General features: G+C 43.6%; 1 protein-coding gene and 1 pseudogene across 1 annotated transcript in view; one reads left to right on the top strand and one right to left on the bottom strand.

The window, feature by feature from the left end:
- FRMD4B (FERM domain containing 4B) overlaps positions 1-12,618 on the top strand; it is a 273,299-nt gene that overhangs the window by 4,167 nt on the left and 256,514 nt on the right. The gene's annotated exons all lie outside the window — the stretch shown is intronic.
- Positions 10,998-11,904, bottom strand: LOC111174197 (cytochrome c pseudogene; annotated as a pseudogene).

Here is a 12,618-nt window from a genome sequence, read left to right as displayed (position 1 = left end):
CAGAGACTCAAGTGAATCTCTAACTTTTGAATTGTGTAGGGGAGGTTGGAAAAGAAGGAGAAGAGAAGGTATGTGGTAGAAGGCTAGGGAGAAAAGGTGGCCTAAGAGCCGAGGCTTGAAAGATCAATAATATTTTGCTGAGGGTGACAGGAGTAAGACCAGCCTTCTCTTATTGAACTTGATAGGCTGTCTCCCTCTTGACTAAACATTGTGTAGGATCACTCCTTCAAACCTCTTGCCTAAAGCTGATTTGTTTCATCCACCTAAATTTTCATGTTACATTCAGCAATGACAAAATTTCATAAATTACGCTAGTTGTATGAAGCTCACTATTAAAAAACCCATGCTTGTGCAGTTGGATTATACATCACCAGCTGAATCCTCAACAGACACAAAAACATAAGGATGTTGGAGAAATGGAAATATATGTGCTTAGATGACTCTAGGAAAGAAGACAGAGGTGGCTGGAGAGGCAAATCAGGGTCAGAGGCGAGATGACGCCATGAAAGCCATGCCAGGTGTTGGGGTTTGTGAAAGTGAGTCATATTCCCAACACGTTCAGAGTGAAGAGTGAGATGGGGATCAAGATAGGAGCGCTGCTGCTGCTGAGGCCATGTTGTGGGCTTGAAGCCGAAATGGTCTTTGTTATGATATTTTCCATCCCCGTGTCTAGACTTTGGAGCCCAAACTTGGAAAGAGTTGACGGGGTAGAGTGGACACTTACCCACCAGTTGTAGAGAAGGTTCCAACTTCTCACCCCTCACCCCTCATGCCTCACCCCTGTGAAGCCCAGGAGCAGGGCAGGTAGCATTGTGCAGGCTTGCTTTAGGGATGCAGTTTAGGAAGAGGAAAGGCCAAAGAAAGCAGATGCATATATTAATCATTGGTCTTCTCCCATTCCTGTTAGGTAAATTACTCCTGGAGAGAGGGTCCAAAGGTTTTTCCTCCAACCTTCATCTCTTTTAGGGAAGGTTCTTTCTCCTCTACTTAGAATCATAAGGGATTAGTGAGCGCTACCCCTCAAATGTGGAGGTTAGATCCCAAATTACACTTACTTCTTGAGGGTAATATATGCGGAGGGAATTAGCTAAAAATACAGTTCCCCAGAGACTCACTTCAAGGCTTGAAAATGCTAACAGAGCCACCAGGATGGATAAAACTCACAGTCCTTTGGAGCTCTCTACTCCTCATATACCCAGTATGGCAGTCGCCATCTGATCCATGGCAAGCCTCTATGAGATGTTCTCTTAAAACTCCACTGATAATTTGAAGCAGAATTTGCAAGATAATGTCTTTCTATACAAAATCCTCTTCCAAGGAATAGAGCCATTTGAAATGAAAAGTCAAGCCAAACAATTTATCATCTCCACGCAAGCCCATCATGAGCATGCTCTGCAAAGAAATATGCGTCTTTGGCAAAACAATAGCCTTCCCTATTCACGTAGATACGATTTCCATAATGGACTGCATGATGGTGCCTTCCTGATGTAATTGCAGAAGCCTCCTTGGCTGCACTGAGAGATTTTATTTGCTACCATAAATAATAAACTTGCTTTCTGCAAAAGTAACCTCTTTGGGGAATACAGATCAGAAATGTTCCCATCATCTTGGAGTCTTTAATGTGTTTTGCAGCTGAGTGTCTTGGGGTATATTTCAACAAACCTCTGAACTAGATTTTTTGATTCTGTCCCGTGGAGAACAGTGCTGTACCACTATTAATCTGGAACATTCGCCGCATCACATCAATTTGGTGAAATTATAATTGAAACATGGTACTTGACCCTGAGGGGACCATGGAGAAAGGGATTTGCTTTGGTGGCTCCTCATGCATCATTTAAAACCTGCTGCCGCTGAATCAGAGTCTGCTTCTTAAGTCTGTAAACCTTCCACTGAGAGCTGTTTCAGCTGGGCTGCAGGATACTCTGCTTCTTGCCACCTCTGTCATTTTTCTCTATTTGTCTGTATTTTCCCATAAATTGGATTACCCAGACTAATAATAGGATTGTGAAAGAGGAGCTTGTTATGGGATTCTGGTGACTATCAAACAGAATATAATTAAACCATAGTTATGCAGCCTAATTGAGGAAAAGAGATTTGGAATTAAGGGAAATCGGTGAAATTCAGTTGTTAATTTCATGTACACAAGATAATAAACTGGGCTAATATGGGATTACTGACTGTTGGAATCCTTCTGAGATCTACCTAAAAAGGAGAGATAAAAGGGATGTATCGGGCTTTCCTGGTGGCGCAGTGATTGAGAGTCCGCCTGCCGATGTAGGGGACACGGGTTCGTGTCCCGGTCCGGGAAGATCCCACATGCCGCGGGGTGGCTAGGCCCGTGAGCCATGGCCGCTGAGCCTGCGCGTCGGGAGCCTGTGCTCTGCAACGGGAGCGGCCACAACAGTGAGAGGCCCGCGTACCGCAAAAAAAAATAAAGGGATGTATCATTTTACCTATTTCTGAGTAAATAGGCTCAGTTCAGTCTTCGGGAGAGTGCTGAAGAACATCTTGTTTACATTCTCAAGTCTTTTTAATTAAAAATTGTCCGTTGAAACGAATCCAGTTAACCCTCCCTGCTATTTCCCTAGTGGAGACTGCTAGCTGTGACCCTGTATTTATTTTTCCTTTTTTTCTAGTAGAAATAGAACTGGACATATGACCACCCAGAATAATAACCACATTTCTCAGCCTTCTGTTGTAGTTGGCTGTTACCTCCAGCCAATGAGCTGTGATGTGTGCGATTAATTTCTGGGTTGTACCCTTGCAGGCACTGGGTATCCACATTATCTCTGTCTCTCCCTGTTGGCTGGAGGGTGTATGTGCTGGTGGGAGGCAGAGCAGCTGGCGGAGATGAGAAGATGGAAGATGCCTGAGAAGGATGCAGGTGAAACTTGGTCCTGATGATTGTAGAACCACCTTAACCTGTCCAGGACCACCTCTGCAAACTCTTCTATGAGAAAGAAATGAACTTTTTTCTGGGTTAAGGGACTTGCTTTTAGGGCATCTTTGTTATATCGTTCTAATCTGATTCCTCACTCTGGAATTTTGAACCCAAACTGTATGGGTCTGTATTGATGGCAAAATTGGGTGCTTTCAGGAGCAAATAGCAGATTTCTGGATTCACACAGGCTTAAACAGTGAAGCAGAATTTTAACTCTCAGAACAGCAAGTGCAGAGACGGGGCAAGCTTTCAGGTTGCTTGATTTAGCCGCTAAATCATATCATTCAGGGCTCAACTTCCTTCTCCCAGTCCTCTGCCATTGTTTTTTTTTCTTTTTAAATTTAATTTTATTGGAGTATAGTTGATTTACAATGATCTGTTAGTTTCAGGTGTACAGCAAAGTGATTCAGTTATACATATACATATATTTTTAAAATTCTTTTTTCATATAGGTTATAACAGAATATTGAGTAGAGTTCCCTTGCTATGTAGTAGGTCCTTGTTGGTAATCTATCTTTTATATAGTAGTGTGGGTATGTTCATTCCAACCTCCTGATTTATAACCCGCCCCGCCCGCACATTTCCCCTTTGGTAACCATAAGTTTGTTTTCGATATCTCTAAGTCTGTTTCTGTATTGTAAGTAAGTGCATTTATATGTTTTTTAAAAATTAGATCCCACATATGAGTGATATCATATGATATTTGTCTTAATCTGTCTGATTTACTTCACTTAATACGACAATCTCTAGGTCCATCCATGTTGCTGCAAATGGCATTATTTCATTCTTCTTTATGGCTGAGTAATATTCCACTGTATATATGTACCACATCTTCTGTATCCATTCCTCTGTCGATGGACATTTAGGTTGCTTCCATGTCCTGGCTATTGTAAGTAGTGCTGCAGTGAACATTCCAGTGCATGTATCCTTTTGGATTATGATTTTCTCCAGATATATGCCCAGGAGTGGGATTGCTGGATCAAATGGTAGCTCTATTTTTAGTTTTTTAAGAACCCTCCATGCTATTCTCCATAGTGGCTGCACCAATTTACATTCCCACCAACTGTATAGGAGGGTTCCCTTTTCTCTCCACCCTCTCCAGCATTTATTGCCATACTTAGTATTAGCTTCATCTTCAAGCCAGTGGCAAATGTTAATATTCTAGTTCTGAGCATCACATCCAGGCTGGACAACATTCATAGGAGAAAGAGAGACTCTTTTATTTGTGGCTGCTTCTTAGGAGAGCAGAAATGTTCCCAGAAGCAAAAAATTTCCCAGCAGTGTCCCATTCATATTTTAACAGGTGATATTGAGGCACATTCCTGACCCCATTCCTGTTAGTTAGAATGGAACGAACCCTGGACCAAACAGGTGCACCGCAGGGGCTTGAGTGACATCTGCATCTCTGGCTGAGTAGGGGAAGATTTGAAAGAAAAGGAACAATCTTGGATGGACTCATTGAAGACAGGGATGATGGGTAGAACACTGACAGTGCCTACTACAAAAGGAAACACTATAAAAGGATCTGAAAAAAATATGAATGAAAAGGTATGTGTTGGGGATTTGCTTCAAAATACCATGGGAGAGGAGAAATGGGTAGAGCACAGACAAAGCAAGGCTACCCATGAATTAATCATTGTTGGAGTTCATGGGGGTTCATTATTCTTTTCTCTAAGCTTTTGCATCTGTTTGAAATTATCTGTGATTTAAAAACAGACCCCAAAACAAGTAAATAATCCAGGCAAAACAGAGGAAGAAAAAGTAGCAGGAGAAATTTGATCTGTGTTCGTGTTATCAGTAATGGTAGCTAACATTTATGGAGGATTTGCTCTTTGCTAGGAGCAATAGCTATCAGCTGAGAATGGCTTCGGCCAACAAGAGAATTTATTCACTGGTCTGACTGGCATTTTCAGAGGTAGCTTCAGGCCCAGTTAAGCGCATCTTTTGGTTGTGCTTTCTTCCTCATTGGGGCTCTCTCTGGGCAGTTGCCTAGCAGCTCCTGGCTAGCTCCCATTTCTTCAACGCCCCAGAGGAAAGGGAACTCTCCTTTTAATTTTTAAAATTTCTATTTATTTTTTAAATGAAGTATAGTTGATATAAAATGTTGTGTTAATTTCTGCTGTACAGCAAAGTGACTCAGTTATACATATATATACATTATTATTATTTTTATTAATTTATTTATTTTTGGCTGTGTTGGGTCTTTGTTTCTGTGCGAGGGCTTTCTCTAGTTGCGGCAAGCGGGGGCCACTCTTCATCGCGGTGCATGGGCCTCTCACTGTCGCAGCCTCTCTTCTTGCGGAGCACAGGCTCCAGACGCGCAGGCTCAGTAGTTGTGGCTCACGGGCCTAGTTGCTCCGCGGCATGTGGGATCTTCCCAGACCAGGGCTCGAACCCGTGTCCCCTGCATTGGCAGGCGGATTCTCAACCACTGTGCCACCAGGGAAGCCCTATACATTCTTTTTTTAATATTCTTTTCCATTATGGTTCATCCCAGGATATTGAATATAGTTTCCTGTGCTATACAGTAGGACCTTGCTGTTTATCCATTCTATATATAATAGTTTGCATCTGCTAACCCTAACCTCCCAATCTATCCCTCCCTCAACCCCCTCCCCCTTGGCAACCACAAGTCTGTTCTCTATGTCCGTGAGTCTGCTTCTGTTTCATAGATGGGTTCATTTGTGTCATATTTTAGATTCTACATATAAGTGATGTCATATGGTATTTCTCTTTCTTACTTCACTTAGTGTGATAATCTCTAGTTGCATCCATGTTGATGCAAATGGCATTATTTCGTTCTTTTTTATGGCTGAGTAGTATTCCATTGTATATATGTTCTACATCTTCTTTATCCATTCATCTGTTGATGGACGTTAGGTTGTTTCCATGTCTTGGCTATTGTGAAGGGAACTCTCCATTTTATTAGTTGCAGCAGGTAGTCCCACACTGAGATCCCATTGATCCAGCATGGATTCCGTACCTGGATCTAAACCAGTGATGGACAGGAGAATGTGATGCTCAGAGGGACCAGTCACATTCTACCCCTGGAGCTGAGAGTAGTCTCCCTCCCTCTCAAACACCAGGGACTTAGAGAGGCTGATTCTTGTAAAGAGGGTCCAGGGAGTGTGCCAAGGGAAAACGACATGGATATTGGACAGGGAGAAGTGACAGATGACCATTGTGCTTATATGATCTCATTTAGGCCTCATAAAAACTCTGGGCACATACTGTTTTTACCCCATTTTACAGGTGGAAAAACCGAGACTTAAGAGCTTAAGTGAGTTGCCCATGAGCATGTAGGTGATGATGGTAAAACTAGGATTCAAACACAGGAAGCTATTGGTGCCCTGGGCCTACCCTGGAAGTTGTCTGCGGACAGTTCTACACACTGACAAGGCTCTTTGTGTCCTTCACCTGAGCACATTCATTCTCTAGCCACAGGAGTGGGGTCCTTCTAACTATGGGACAGGCCACACATGCAGGAGGGTGAGTGAACATCTCCAGGCATGACCCTCAACCAGCGAGAGATGGGAACTGTGGAATAAAACTGTTGGTTCCCTGCCCCTCCTGAGGGCATGCTGACCTTATCTCTTAGAGGGTTCCCGGGGAAATTGAGCCCCGCTTCTTCAGGGCCATAACCTACTCAAAAATGTACTGTGTACTGGCTTCCTTCCTTTCCCTGCCTTGCATCCTTATTCCCCTACCTGTGCTTCCTAAGAGCATTTCCCCCAAAACTACTTGTCCCCAAATCCTTGCCTCATGGCCTGCTTTTGAGGAAACCCAACCTAGAGACATCAGCCATCAGCAAAATACTGTAATGATTAAGTGGGATAATATCATTAAAACCCTCAGAGCAGTGCCTGTCTCTTAGAAAGTGCAAAATGAATGGAACAGTCGTTTTGACTGTTTTCCCTCAAGGTCGCCCATGCAACCATGTAATTTATCATCCAATGTGGACATTTTTGAGAATGAAAAGGGGGCGCTATGTTAATTGCTCAGGGAATACAGGTGAAAACTAGGACTGTCTGTAGGAAACCAGGATGTATTATCACCCAACAGTCATGACTGTAGTAGAAAGGGAATTCTCCATACAAAGGAAATTCTACCCCAACACTATAAACACCCGTAACTGTTTCATAATTTCATATTTTTATGTATTATCCTTTCTTAAGTGGAGGCTCACCTTATCATAGCCATTTAGGGCCTAGACAGGATAATATTAAACTTCTCATTTGTAAGTTAGCAGTGCAGTTGTCACTTACAAAGAACTGACAAGGCATATCACACACAGAAGTGCTTTTAGGTCTAAACATAGTGAAAAGGACTGTTCAAACTTCTCCTGGTAGAATAGAGAATTGAATTTTGAGAGAGTAAAAACTTCAGATGTAGAAAGCTAATACCCAAGTGGTATGCATTTGAAAGAATATTAAGATCACTGTCTAAATAGTGTTGACTGTGAGTGGCCACTTCTCACAGTGAAAATAGAGAATCAAAGCTCCAGTGAAGGCTGGAAGAAGCCTTATAGCGTCTAATCTGGTGGATCCCAAGTGCAGCTGCCTCTCCACATCATCTGGAGGAGCTTTTGTAAATAAACAGAAAATTGGTCCTTATCCAGGGAGGCCACACCTGGCCTAGAGCAGGGGTCAGCAAACCATGGCCCTCAGGGAAGCTGGCCAAATCCAGCCACATTCATTTGTGTACATTTCACCCTGGGCTGCTTTGATGACACAGTGGGAGACTTGAGCATGGCAGTTGCAACAGACATCATACAAGCTACAAAGTCTAAACTATTTCCTATCTGGCCCTTTACAGAAAAATTCTGCTGACTGCTGGCCTAGAGGAATCAGTATTTTAAAAAGCTTCCCGGGGCTTCCCTGGTGGCACAGTGGTTGAGAGCCCGCCTGCCGATGCAGGGGACACGGGTTCGTACCCCGGTCTGGGAGGATCCCACGTGCCGCGGAGCGGCTGGGCCCGTGAGCCATGGCCGCTGAGCCTGCGCATCCGGAGCCTGTGCCCCTCAACGGGAGAGGCCACAACAGTGAGAGGCCCGCGTACCGCAAAAAAAAAAAAGCTTCCCCGTAGATTCTGGTGCACAGCCAGGTTTGGGAAGTACTGATGACAATTTGTGCCTTGCATTTATAAAAACACTAAGCTGAGAGGCCCAGAGAGGTGAAGTGACTTGCCCAAGGTTGCAAAGCCAAGACAAGTCTGAGAAACTTCTCCCTTTTTAACCCCCGTCTTCCCCCCGCCGCACCCTCCCTCCCTAATGATGTTCCTAGCTTCTGTTAGAAACCAGCCTCTTCACTGGACCACTGTGGGGCTCAGCTGGCAGCAGTCAGCTTCCTGGCCAACAACATTTGATGATGAATAATACAGTGACTTCGCTTGGCGTCCATCACCCTAACTTTCCTGCATGCCAGAACGCCTTCGCTTTGTCATGGGCACCATCTGGATAGAAAACCATGTGGAATTTCCAGCAAATGGCATTTGATAGACATGTGCCACAGAAATCTCTTAAGTGAAAAGCTTGTCAAGAGTGAGAGGGGGATGGGCTTCCCTGGTGGCGCAGTGGTTGAGAGTCCGCCTGCCGATGCAGGGCACGCGGGATCGTGCCCCGGTCCGGGAAGATCCCACATGCCGCGGAGCGGCTGGGCCCGTGGGCCTGTGAGCCATGGCCGCTGAGCCTGCGCGTCCGGAGCCTGTGCTCCGCAACGGGAGAGGCCACAGCGGTGAGAGGCCCGCGTACCGCAAAAAAAAAAAAAAAAAAAAAAGAGTGAGAGGGGGTTACACATCCCCAAAAAGAATCATTCATTCATTGGTTCACTGATTCAGCAAACTTTGATTGGGTGTTTTACTATAAGCCAAGCACAATGCCAGGCTCAGGGAGTTTAGTCTCTGTCTTTATGTATCCTATGGTTTGATGAAGGAGACAAACAATACGTAATAGATAACTAGTAAAAAATAGATAAGTAGATAGGCAATTGCAATTGCCATGTGCGACACAGACAAGACACAATATGACAGAAACACAGGAGGCAACAATTACAAAATGCCTGTTATGCTCCAGGCACTTTTTTTACATGCTTTGTATGTACTGACATTTAATGTTCCCAATAGTCCTGTGATGGTAGCTACGATAATAACCCCCATTTTACAGATGGGGAAACAGGTTGGTTAATTGGCTTGCCCGAGGTCATATGGCTAAGAAATGGTGAGGCTGGGATGTAAATCTACACAGTCTAGCTTAAGAGTTATAAACCGTCGTGTTTTATGCCCCTCAAAATGGACGCAGACCTAAGAAAGAGCCGTGGAAGCTGATCTGGTGTCTTTTGCGATGCCTGGAGCACACATAATGAGTACAGAATGAATGTATGAATGAATGAATGAACGTGTACGTAGTACAGCTATGTACGTATATCTTTAAGAATTCTATCTGGCATAAAATGAACTGTTGGGAGTCCTGCATTGCCCGTCCTCATTTTTTTTCCTTTCTGAGTGTTTGAGCTATTACCACCTATTTCAGCCAAAACATTGCTGCACTGTCATGTGAGAGGTGAAATGCGATAATTAGACAGAGCTCATTAAATCAGTTAAATGATCCTGAAGTAGGAACCAGAGAACCATGGTTTACTAAAATGTTTCAAGTATTAGTATGCAGCGAGAATAATAAGGCAAACTCTTACAAGACTGCTATGAGAAAAAAGCCCATCCATCATAAACACAGAAGCACCAAAGACGTATTTATTGCCTTTTCTTAGCATAGAAAGCACTGTGCGAAAGTGCACGTGTTCAGAAAGAATTCAGCTGATTCACATTCTCAGGGAGTGTGTGTGCCCTAAAGGTTTAGTAAGGATCAGATTCTTCTGAGGCTACTTGAGGGATTCAGCAAGCAGGCGCCCTTCAAACCAGTTTAAAGTGACATCTTTGTGAACCTGATGCTGTGGGTCTTTGAAACAAGTTAGAGTGCCTTTTGCCACCTGGTAGAAGAGCCACGCTCTCTGCTGTCCCCAGTCAAACAAGAAGAGAATCCACCAGGTGCACTGTCTGACTGCACGGGTGCTTTTCCAGGTCATGTTTAAATCTTAACAGGCAACTTTGATCCTCTTGGGAATTAATACCCTGAAAGTGTCCAAGCATTTGTTCAGCTCTTGGGATATTTAACCCATGTGAAATGAAAGGGGGGGATGTTTGGTGACCGTATAATTTTTGAAGTCCTCAAACCTTTAACATGGTTGGATAGCTCAGATGTCCACCTTCCTTGTTCAGTCCTTGTACATGGAGGAAATAGTCCTTGCCTACTCTTGGGCTAACTCCTACTTTAAGGCCCAGTTGAACCTAGTCTGAAATGATTCAGCATGAGTTTTTTGAGAAGACAGCATTTAGTGAAAGTTACAACTTTAGGAGTTCTGGACATGCCACACAAAATATGCTGCTTTGTTGGTATATTGATTATTTTGAGATATAGACACTTTAAAAATGTATATATATATTTTATTGAAGTGTAGTTAATTTACAATGTTGTATTAGTTTCAGGTGTGTAGCACTGTGATTCAGTTTTATTTATTTATATATATACATATATATATATATTTTTTATTTTTCAGATTCTTTTCCCTTATGGGTTATTACAAAATATTGAGTATAGTTCCTTGTGCTTTACCGTAGATTCTTGTTGGTTATCTGTTGGGTTTTTTTTAAATTTTATTTATTTTTATTTTTGGTTGCATTGGGTCTTCGTTGCTGCACACAGGCTTTCTCTAGTTGCGGTGAGTGGGGGCTACTCTTCGTTGGGTGCGCAGGCTTCTCCTTGCCGTGGCCTCTCTTGTGGAGCATGGGCTCTATGCACACGGGCTCAGCAGTTGTGGCTCTCAGACTCACAGGCTTACTTGCTCCGCGGCACGTGGGATCCTCCTGGACCAGGCCTCGAACCCCTGTCCCCTGCATTGGCAGGCGGATTCTTAATCACTGCGCCACCAGGAAAGCCCTGGTTATCTGTCTTATACATTGCAGTATGTATCCCAAACTCCTAATTTATCCCTCCCTCACCCTTTTCCCCTTTGGTAACCATAAATTTATTTTCTTAAATAATTTATTTTATTTTTTTATTATTATTTTTTTTAGATGGAGAATTTTAATTAAATTGGCATAGTTAAGACCAAAAAAGGTAAAGTGGACATTGTCAGTGTATCTTCAGCCCTTGCCTTAACAGGTGAATGAACACAACTTGAAACACAGGTGAATCTTGCTGGTCTATGAGACAGTGAAGGGAGCTTCTCAATATTTAAGCATATTAATATAACCAGTTATAGAAATCTAAATATAAAACCAATCTCCTATAGGGTTTGAGAAGGCATTCACCATATCCCTGAAAAGTTTAACATTCCTTATTCAAGTTTAATCTCCTCTTTAGAAGGGGAAAATAGTGATAGTACTTGCTGAGCCAGAATTACTATCAAAATTCAAAAAGCTGACCATATTCATTTAGCCACGAGCCAATCTTATTTAAATCAGGACAGAAATATTACATCAGCCATTCATGATCTGAATTCTAGTGTATGAGATCAATTTAAATATGGTACACATAAAAAGTCATGAGACATTTGTTTCATAATAAATAAGGCAGTGGCCAACTATTACTCATTAGTAGCTTTTTGGAGATAAGCTATCAAGTCTGCCCTTTCTCCCTTCTTCTTAATGCCAGCGAAGATCGTTTTTGTTCCAGGGATGTACTTCTTGGGATTCTCCAAATACTCCATCAGTGTCTCCTCTCCCCAGGTGATGCCTTTGTTCTTGTTGGCATCTATGTAAGAGAATCCGACAGCCTGACCTGTCTTTCGCCCAAACAGGCCATGGAGATTTGGCCCAGTCTTGTGCTTGCCTCCCTTTTCCACAGTATGGCACTGGGCGCACTTCTGAACAAAAATCTTCTTTCCCTTCTCAACATCACCCTTTTTTTTTTTTTTTTGTGGTATGTGGGCCTCTCACTGCCGTGGCCTCTCCCGTCGCGGAGCACAGGCTCCGGACGCGCAGGCCCAGCAGCCATGGCTCATGGGCCCAGCCACACCGCGGCATGCGGGATCCTCCCGGACCGGGGCACGAACCTGTGTCCCCTGCATCGGCAGGCGGACTCTCAACCACTGCGCCACCAGGGAAGCCCACCATCACCCATTTTTAAATCATTCTTTCTCCGTGTACGACTAAGACGTTCCCGCTCGCAAGCTGAACGTCCCGCTCTCTAATCTTATTTATTTTATTTTTGACTGTGTTGGGTCTTCGTAGCTGTGTGCGCGGGCTTTCTCTAGTTGCGGCGAGCGGGGGCTACTCTTCATTGCGGTGGCTTGTCTTGTGGAGCACGGGCTCTAGGCGCACGGGCTTCAGTAGTTGTGGCTCACGGGCTCTAGAGCTCAGGCTCAGTAGTTGTGGCGCACGGGCTTAGTTGCTCCGTGGCATGTGGGATCTTCCCGGACCAGGGCTCAAACCCGTGTTCCCTGCATTGGCAGGCGGATTATTAACCCCTGCGCTACCAGGGAAGCCCCCATAAGTTTATTTTCTATGTCTGTGTGTCTATTTCTGATTTGTATCTTTTTTTTTTTTTTTTTTAGATTCCACATATAACTGATATCATATGATATTGTTTTTCTCTGCCTGGCTTATTTCACTTAATATGGTAGTCT

Source organism: Delphinapterus leucas, chromosome 10, assembly GCF_059928025.1.
Source record: "Delphinapterus leucas isolate spDelLeu-1000000601 "Yukka" chromosome 10, BTC_Dleu_Yukka2, whole genome shotgun sequence".
Classification (NCBI taxonomy): domain Eukaryota; kingdom Metazoa; phylum Chordata; class Mammalia; order Artiodactyla; family Monodontidae; genus Delphinapterus; species Delphinapterus leucas.
The sequence above is the reverse complement of the archived record's forward strand: the minus strand, read 5'-3'. Positions and strand labels throughout refer to the sequence as shown.